The sequence below is a fragment of the Tigriopus californicus genome, chromosome 7 (assembly GCF_007210705.1).
Source record: "Tigriopus californicus strain San Diego chromosome 7, Tcal_SD_v2.1, whole genome shotgun sequence".
Lineage (NCBI taxonomy): Eukaryota > Metazoa > Arthropoda > Copepoda > Harpacticoida > Harpacticidae > Tigriopus > Tigriopus californicus.
This window is the reverse complement of record NC_081446.1, coordinates 6,289,734-6,299,942: the sequence shown is the minus strand read 5'-3', so window position 1 is coordinate 6,299,942 and position 10,209 is coordinate 6,289,734.

Genomic DNA, 10,209 nt, shown 5'->3' with positions numbered 1-10,209 from the left:
TCAGATAGCGAAAGATCTCTTGGATGTGGTGGAGTTGGTCCTCCATGGGTCTAAGTCCAGTCTGCCAATAATGAGAAAAGCAATTGTGTTGGTGGTTACTTCACTGATGGTGTGAAATATGGCGGGTTCTCTTTCGTCATGCGTGTGGGCATGGAGGGTGATAATTAGAGTGTACCACATTACCAGTTGGAGGGATATGTAGGGTGATTAGCGGATAGTTAGAATTAGTGGCCGCTAGAAATCATATGATAAGGTCGCGAGGGCAGGAAATGGTTTGAGGAGAATTGGATCCAGGTGATTATCGGGAAGGAGGGGGTGTATTCAAGGGGTTGCCTTTGGCTTCCAGCCAGTCAGGGGTGGGGAAGTCCATCATCTGCTTCTAGCCATGGTGCAGGGACCGAGTCAGGAATGGGGACGTGATTGACTGACACCATTTGTTCCAGTTCCGCTCATATCTTGTTGATTTCCGCGTCTGAGGGGTCTGGATAGGGTAGGTCTAGTAACGAGGCCAGGTCGATAGGGAAGATATCGTATTGTCTCGTTGCTTGAACCCTCGCATCTGGTGTCACGGTCTTCTGATGGGGTGATGTAATCCACCCTTGCCATTGGTAGAATGGCTGGTCCACCTGCTTGTAGCTCTGTGAATACATAACAATGCACCAGGAGTTGGGCGATGGCATAATTCTTTGGCCACTGTTGGACTTGGTGAGCGAGGTTTATCAGATACACATGGATGTGTCCAGTGTATTTGGGGTTGATGATGCCTCCCAACACGGTGATGTCTTGCGCTGCTTGCAAGCTTTGAGGGGCCAGCTGGAGGTAGAGCCCTTAAAGTACTTTTATTTGCATTGCGGTGGTGATCCAGGTGGGCACTCTAAGTGACAGGGTGATAAACTCATCGCTGGGGTAATGGTTCCCAGGCACAAACTCCTGCACTTCTGGCGTAAGGTTTTTCCGGACCTCGATCGCTCTGTGAGTCCATGATGAATCGGATCTCAGGTATCCTCTGCATGTTGGTGCTCTTAAGCAAAGTAAAAATTGATTAATTGTATCTAAAACTAATAGCAACTTAATATATCAGCAAAAAGGGAAAATTATACGAAATCATAAAGGTGTGCCCCCCCCCGCAAAGAAAAGCTGGTTCTCCAGCTCATAAATTTGAGACATGGAAGGTAGCTGCGGCCATCGTACTGGCAAAGTTGTTGACAAATGCTAGCTTCTTGGGGTTGGGCCTGATAGGAGAGAGATTGTTGTTCAGAGTGTCGGCTTTCTGCTTGGTTGTCATTTGCTGTTCGGGTTCTTTAGTCACTGAGGGCAAAGGGATGCTATCATCGTCAGCAGGGATTGGGTCATCCACTAGAGGGTGGATAGGCTGTTGTTCGGGTTCGTCGGCGGGGTCCAAAGCAGGTTCCGGAGTGGGCCGGAGAGTTCCAAGGCCACAGTCTGGTTGAATTGAGGGGCGGGCCACGGTGATGGGTTAGCTGGGCTGGGCCAATCTGTGGGTTGTTTTGTGGCCTTGGCTATTGCCCACGTGAATGGGGTTTGGAGTCGGCTCAGTTCCCATGGGTGGGCCTTGGTCAGGCGGTCCTTGCTCACAATCTCGGTAATGGTCAAGGATTTCGAACCTTGGCCTGATATTGATTTGCAGAGCTTGATCTGGCGTGGCCGTCTTTCGGGAATTTCCCGACTCGGAAGGGTCGTTTGCTTGATATTTGAAAACCCAGTTGCCCTTCTGAAGCAGCAAATGTTTGACTTTAGCATTGTAGTTCTTATGGTTGGTTTCATGGTTTTCCAACAGCGGGTGCGGACTATGTCCAAAACTCGGGCAAGCTGTAGGATGCTGGTGGACAACTTGCCAGGGGGAGCGTCAGCTATAGCATCCGCGAACACTTGAGCACGTACAATGGGCTCTTGGGCAAACATGAGTTCATGGGGTGAGACCGGTAAATTGCTTAATGGTGTCTGTCTGAGAGACGCTAGGGTGGCTGGCACAAACCTATACCACTGTCCGGGTAGGGCTTGTTCTTGTTGTATCATGGCACGGATTGTTCCTTCCAACGATCAATGCATGTTTGCAATGCAATAGTTTTGGTGGTCATGGCGTTGATAGGCCAAGCTTCCAGGTACTTGGTGAAGTCGTCCTGAATGGTTGATAGGTAGCGTTTTCCTTGGGGGCCTTGGGAGCCTGGCCATGGGCCAATGATATCTACATAGAAATAAGTAAATCTGTTATCAATTGCAGCGCTAGTTTGACCCAAAGAGACGTGCTTCTTGTGGTGCACTGTTTGGCTTGCTGGCATGGCAAGCAACCCTTGATCATGGAAGAGATGTCCTTGGCCATCCCGGGCCAATAGAAGTGACGTCGGGCTTGCCGATAGGTGCGGGCTCGGCCTTGGTGTCCAGCCAAGGGGTGATGATGGAGGCATCAGAGTAGATCCGGTGTAAGGGAGTGTGGGATACATACTCGCTCCTGATTATCTGTGGTTAAATAAAGTTTGTCATTTTTGAGTGTTTTTTTTTGTCTAGCTGTGCTCAATACTGCCGTTGTTCCATCCACAATTGAGTAGATCATCCTAATATGATATGGATAAATGATGTACAGGATGAATGATTGCTCCCGGAACTGGGTTTATTAAAATGTCTGAAAGAAGTGTATATTAACATCATGTGAAACCACGGAAGTCGTTGGATTGCCCATCATGTAGTCCGTTTGGCGGTCAGATGTCAACCAAATGCCAACCAAATGCTCGCAGAGACCGTGTATTCATCATAAGTGTCGGAAAGTTGTGAGATTCAAAGACACTCTTGAGGAATCAATTCTCAGAAATTGATCAGACGTAATCGCGAAAATCCTTGGTTACCAAAACCGATATTCCCGTGATTATTTTGAGAGGGGGAAGAGAATCTGAATAAGCAATCTCATCCTCAAGGATCAATGTTACCAAAATGTCGGCCCCCCTGACGGCAAATGACGAACAATCCTTCCTGAATGTCCCGTTGGGACGTAGTTCCGGCCCAATGTCAACCCTTTGCCGTTCAGACCCAGTGGTGGTCAGATGTGACCCACATGCTACATCTTACAGAAGAGGCAGACGTAATCCATTGTCAGCAATCCGAGAAACCTCTTGATGGCCAATGTGACTGGCCTGACGAAAGGAGGTCAACCCTGGACATTGGTATGTAAAAATCCCTGTTGTGGTCAGATGTCGTTCAGGTGCAACAGTTTACAGAAGAAGCTGTCACCGTCCACCAAGGGCCCTGGGACAACCCGTTTCACCTCCATGAGGAAGAGGCGGAAACCAACGTGGTACGGGAAATTTAACCAAAACTACAGTCACATTTTCGTGCTCGAGGAGAACACAGTCACATTTTGGTTCTTGAGGAGAGAAGTCTGTTTTAAACCTCTCCGAGAAGTCACCATTGAACATTGAAAGTTAAAACAACTCTCATCTTGAAGCTCTTGCTGGTAGTTGAATCGAGAACATTTTGATAGAGTACTGGAGGTTGAGTCTATCCATTTTGAATAAGGACAGTGAAAGTCAACAATTGGAGTCGGGGCCCAGGAAGCCTTGCAGAGTCAAGAGGACCTGGGAAAGTGCATACATTGTGAGCAATCATAGATGAGTTGAAAAACAAGGGACAAGGAGTGTAGAAAACATGCCAGACCAACCAGTGGATGCTCAATCGGACTTGAGAAGGACTCGATTTTAAGAGACTGACACACCCAGCCCAACGCCAGTGTCGATGTGGGAGACCAAGAAAAACCTTACGTATCCCAACAGTCCGGACAGCACTACATCGAGACAAACGTTGATGAGAGCACCCATTCAACCCGCGGATTCCCCCCTCAGAAAGAATTCATGCTTAGGGGATGTGGACACCGTGGTTCCAAGACACCTAGGGCCGCTAGCTACCTATAAGCTGCCCACGTTGGAGGTTCCAGTCTTCTCTGGAGATAGATCGAAAAAGTTTTTTTTCTTTCAGGAAAATCAGCAAAATCCAGGCCTGGATTCAGCTAGTAAACTTGCGTATTTGAAACGTCACTTGAGGGCACGTGCCCTCCAAGTAGCATCGTCCCACAGCAACTATGGAGACGCAATTGGGAACCTCCACCAGATTTATGGCAAGGAACGTGATTTGTTAAGCAAAATGACTATAGAGCTTGACCAAATGAGGGAGAAAAACGTGAATCTGCTTGAACTCTTATTGGCAGTTAATAGCTATGTGCCGTTGTTCAAGTTGATTGACCAAGACTCACGTCAACTAGCTACTCTCTTAATCCAACCAATCGAGCACAAGCTACCACTTGAGGTGCTACTACAGTCGAAATTAAAGGTCCAGAAAATGGACACGCGTGGGGAGCCCGTACTGATCAATGACTTTTCTCAGTCCCTTATTGAATCCATAAACTTGTATGATTCCCCAGTGGTACGGGCCTGAACCGCCAAACAGAAAAAGGAGAAGAAACCGGACAAATTCCCCAGTTCTCCTCAACCGAGCAAATTTAGGCATCCTGAACCTAAAGCCACGATGATGTTCAACGCAGTGGGAACAATGGAGGAGAATCAATGCCCCTTCTGTGGTGAGCAAGCGCATGCCAATGTGAAAGAGTGCCGGAAAGTCTGCAGTATTTCCATCGACTCAAGAAGGCACATCGCTATGACAAATAACTTGTGCTATGGGTGTCTTGGCAGACACCATTTCCAAAGCTACAACGCCCCCCCGCTGCTCAATCTGCAATTATAGCCGCCATGTATTGCTTTACATCGATTACCACAGTGCTCCTGGATTCCAGAAAAATGTGCCTCAGAATGGAGGATATGTGTGAAGCAATCATGGATACAACACGAGAAAAGAGGCTCAATACTGGCGTCAAATAAATCCCCCACAACCAACCCAGGTGGAAGAGGCGAGACATATTGATGAGAACCAAGAAGTAGTCGAGCCAGTGGTCATCGTTCTCATGGGCCATGGCCTGACAAGTGAAGAAACTTCGTCAAGAAAACAGCAAGATTTCATCTCCTAGGAAACTAGTGCCAAGGAAAGGCATGAAGGTAGGAAAGAGTATGGAATCCACAAAGACCAGCGAAAGTGTCAAGTCAATCAGCCTGCAATGATGACGGAAAGGATCAACATCCGTCAACTCACATAATAAGCATTGAGGAACCCCAATTATCGGAAGTGTCAGAAAAGGGACAAGATACAATAAAGAAGGAAAGTCTCCTAGACCCTATAGAGGTGAAGACGCAAACCAAAGTCAAGAATAAAGAAAAAAAATCTGGGCGGCCATCCATGTTAAAAGGAAAAGTCTTTGGAGCTGAGTACAGGAGCAACTTCTGAGTTATACTCTGTCAATTTGATTCTGGACCTTCAATCCCATCAAACCGACGTCATTGCCGTGGATCTCCGTTGGACGCAAGAATCACCCTCATCAAAAGTAGGATCAAACCATTTTCTGCCCATGTATGTTTCCCTCTTCCATGGCCAAGCAATTGCCCCCTCTTTCATTACCCAAAGCAAGACAGCTGATTGGTAGAGTGTCATTTTCATGTTTGTGATGAATAAAGTAGATTGAACTGTACAGTTTGCCTTGAAGAGTAGCCTAGATTGCCCAGACGACCAAGATCTTGCTGGCATCGTAGGGAGTAGAGGTAGCAAATGATTTGTAATCAACTGTATCTAAAGTTCATCACTCTTGTAGCAGAAATCAGTAGTTAGACTCTAGAGTAGAGGTCGACTTTGATAGACGCGTTTAGACTAGGATAGTGACCACATTTTGCAGGATATTCAGCCTTGAAGATTGGCCCAGGTATGCCAGACAACCGAGATTGATCTGGGACCGTGGGAAGTAGAGGTAGCTAGTGATTTGTATCCTTAGTCAATTGATGACGGTTTGAGGCCCTGATAAAGGAAGCTCGAACTATTTATTGTATGGCCTGATTAGGGTTATAACCGGAGGCCTTAAGATAGGTCTGAGAAATTGAAGCCCATGTACTAGGTGCTCTCCATCTTTGAGAGCTATAAAGGTATTTTTACCTAGTGCTTGGGTCAGGAGTTCCATGTTTCTGTTCACCACGGGAATTCAATAATTCAGGACCTTTCACCCCTGGCTGGTGGACGGAACAGCCGTAGCTTGGGTTTGCCCAAAGCAGAGATCAGGGGAACTGTGTTCTCCTTGGACATGGGTCGTTGGGATAGGGCGTCAGCATTCCCCTGGTTGGCTCCGGGCCGGTACTCAATCTGGAAATCGTAGTCTTGGAGTTCCTCTCTCCATCGGAGGAGTTGTCCTCTTAATGACATGGATGTCATTAGCCATTTTAGCGCCTTATGATCAGTGCGCACTAAAAATTTTCTTCCCAACAGGAAGTATCTGAAATGCTTAACGGCTTGAAATATGGCTAGCAATTCTTTTCTGGTTACATTGTAGTTCTTTTCAGCATGGGTGAGGGATTTGAAGGTATAGGCTACAGATTGTACAGTACCGTCGTCCTGCAGTTGAGACAGTACCGCTCCTGTAGTGAATCTAGAGGCATCCGTATCTAGTATGAAGGGTCGGTTGCCTTGGAAATTGGGGTGAGCCAGGACTGGCTTCTCGCATAGTTTCTGTTTCAACTGCTCGAAAGCTGCTTGCTGCTTGTCGGTCCATTCAAACTCTGTGTCCTTGCATAGGTCTTTTCAGCATGGGTGAGGGATTTGAAGGTATAGGCTACAGATTGTACAGTACCGTCGTCCTGCAGTTGAGACAGTACTGCTCCTGTAGTGAATCTAGAGGCATCCGTATCTAGTATGAAGGGTCGGTTGCCTTGGAAATTGGGGTGAGCCAGGACTGGCTTCTCGCATAGTTTCTGTTTCAACTGCTCGAAAGCTGCTTGCTGCTTGTCGGTCCATTCAAACTCTGTGTCCTTGCATAGGAGTTTCTTCATAGGCTCTGCAATGTGACTGAAGTTTGGGATGAACTTACAATAATAAGAACATTTTCCCAAGAATGTTCGTAATTCATTGTGTAATTCATGTTGCCGGTGTGGGCCATTCCCTCACAGCTTGGGTTAAGCACTTGGCTGGAATGAGTCCTCCGGGCTTGAACAGTTGTCCGAGCCATTCAGCGGTAGACCTATAGTATCACGGACCTAGAAAGCACGCGCCCGCAAGCTCGAAGTACTTCCTGTAGGATAGGCTGTAGGAGAGGACAGGGAAGACTACACAGGGAAGCGCTACAAGCTTGACCAACCTAGGAATCCAAGAAGAAACTCAACTCCTCCACATGTAGAGTTACCAACGTCAGAGAACGTAAGTTTCATTTTGCCTCCAGTACTAGCTCTCGTTTTGATGTTGGCGGGATCAGTAAGAGTAATCCGGCCCATGATGATTCGGGATAATCTTAGTTAATTGGTTAATGTGATAAGTTTATTGACCCAGAGAGAACAAATAGGCAAAAAATAATTCCAAATAAATTCAAGCCTTTGATTCGTCAATTTCAACCGCCAAATAGAAATCTGTTCGTTAAATTGAACCGCCAATTCAATTAATCCATTTCAACCGCCAATTCAATGACATCTCATCAAACTTCTTCTTGCATCCATAGGTTAGTCACGCTTGTAGCGCTTCCCTTTGTAGTCTTCCCTGTCATCTTCTACAGGATACTACAGGAAGTACTACGAGCTTGCGGGCGCGCGCTTTCCAGGTCCGTGATACTATAGGTCTACCCCATTCAGCTTCCTCGGTAAATAGCTCGGTCTTGACGGGTCCCAATTTTAGATTTGCCCCTTCTACTGCGTGTGGGAATTCTTCAAAACTGAAAAGTGCTTGTAAGAATGACTCTTCTGGAATTAGGTGATCGTCAAAGTAGGACAAGCATTTCTTTTGACCCACTAGTTCTCTGACGACAATTCTCATTAGACGTGCGTAAGTGTTGCCGTAATTCATGGCACTGAATGGCATTCCATTGAACTCAAATAGGCCCTCGGCGTTGCCATTGCGAGTTTCTCTTTGTCTTCCTGACGTACAGGTATAGTTAGGTAGGCACCTGCTAGATCAATGTTTATGAACCTGGCAGCTTTGGAGAGTTGGTTGCTGGCCAATTGTTCTAAGTTGTGGGCTACAGGGAAACAATCTCGTTTAGTGAATTTGTTTACTTGTAGGTAATCAACCGCGTAGCGCCGTGATCCATCCTTCTTCTTGACGGGGACGAGCGCTGAGGGCCAAGCAGACATGCATGGTGATATAATCCCATTGTTCAGCCATTCGTCCAGCGTTTTGCGAAGGTCAGCTTTCTTTGGGGGATTGAGGGGTCGCTTTGGATCCTTAACCGGGCTGGCGTCTCCAGTGTTGACCTGAAACTCAATAAGATTGGTCTTACCCACATCGTACTTGGATTGCGATAAAACGTGGAAAAATCAATAGAGGAGGTCTTTGGTGAGCCGTTTCTGGGCCTGGGTCAATTTAGGATGTTGGCGGATCTGGTCTTTGAACAGTGTATGGATGGTTTCTCTCTTCTGGGCGGACTGGTTGTCTTGGGCCGGCGGGGGTCCAATGAATTTCCATAAAAGCTGGCGGATGACGTTTTCATCCTGTTCTGTGTCTAACTGATGACATTTGGGGTCTGGGCATTTTTGAGGAAAGATGGGCTTAATTTGGTCATCAGTATGCAAGGCATATACAGTACCCAACTTTGTTCCACCTTTGACTGTAATGGGTTTGTCAGTGGTATTCAGGACAGGCATGCTGGTGGTTCCCTTCATGGATGATACAACTGCAACAAGGCCATCAGCTTTCTTGCGGTCCAGTTTTGAATGCAGGTGAGGAATGAAAATTCCTGCTTCCTCCCGTGAGGTCTGTGGGCCTTGAATGGCTGATCCGGCGTTGTGTTGAACCCAAGGCCTTGGCTTGTTGGAGATGGCTTGAACAGCGAGGGGTGCGCATATGGTGTCTTGGATGAGACAAACTTCTGTGGCATGGCAGGCAGAGTCCTCATCATGTTTGTTCATAAGTTGGAGAACCTCATTGCGACTGTTTTGCGGGATGTGTTGGCCTTTGGGTCCAACGTGGGCAACGGCATGTTGCAGATTGGGTGTGAGTGGCATCCTCTTTATTGTAGGGGCTCTTACTATCAGACAGCAGGCACTCCATTTCTCACAGATGGAGTCTATCCTGAGCGGGATCTTGGCTATCCCCATTACGTGCAAGGGCTGTAGTCCATCTGCGGTGATTGGAGTGTCTTGCAGGGTGACCTTAGGGCCCTTGGCTGGGTCTGGATAGGCACCCTGGAATGTTTCGTAATCGATTAGATTGTGTGTGAGGTTCCCGTTATCTACCAGCATGTATGTGATACTTCTCCCAATTTTCACTCTGATGAATGCGGGGACTTAATTGGCCGGGTTGCGGCGGATGCTGTTGACCGTGGAATCCACGAAGAAGTTATTTGGATCGTCGACGTTGGGGTCAGTCCATTGCTTGATGGCTGGATCAAGCACGTGATCATCATCTCCTGGATCGGTCATGTGTGTGTGTGGCTGTGAGTGCGTGAGGAGAATTGATTCCTTGTGCCCTCCTCCCTAAACGGGGATTTGCTGGGGCGTTCTTGGGCCCAGTGTCCCTTACCATCGCAACGCTTACCGTACTTAGCGGTATTGGGCTGGCCTCTAGCTTCCTTCGTCGGTGTGTGCTTGCCTTTCAGTTGGCGGCGTTGGACGAAGCATTCGTCGTCGCTGTTGGATCTTGTCTTATGTAGACGGCACCACTTCCTGGCCGAAGGCTGGGTTTGGACATTACCATGGTTGCCAGATGGCTAAATTCATAGCCAAATTTCTTCGATTTGGGCTAAATTGAGACCCTTGTGGCTATAACAATTTGAAGTGGCTAAATGGCTAAATTTGGGCTAAATTTGATCATGGACTGTTTTAAATTAAAGTACTCAGTATAAATGCTGGACATAACAGCAACTTCTATATTCTTAACATTTTTTCTAGGGACTTCAACTAATTCTTTGCCTCAGTCTTTACCTCAGTCTTTACTTGAGTCTTTACTTGAGTCTTTACCTGAGTCATTACCCGAGTCATTACCTGAGTCTTTACCAGAGTCTTTACCAGAGTCTTTACCTGAGTCTTTACCTGACACGGCTCTTTTATCTGAGGTATGCTCTTCTGCAATGGCATTCGATTAATCGCTATTCCTTTGCTTAGAGGACATTGACATGATGAAAATTTCGTCAAA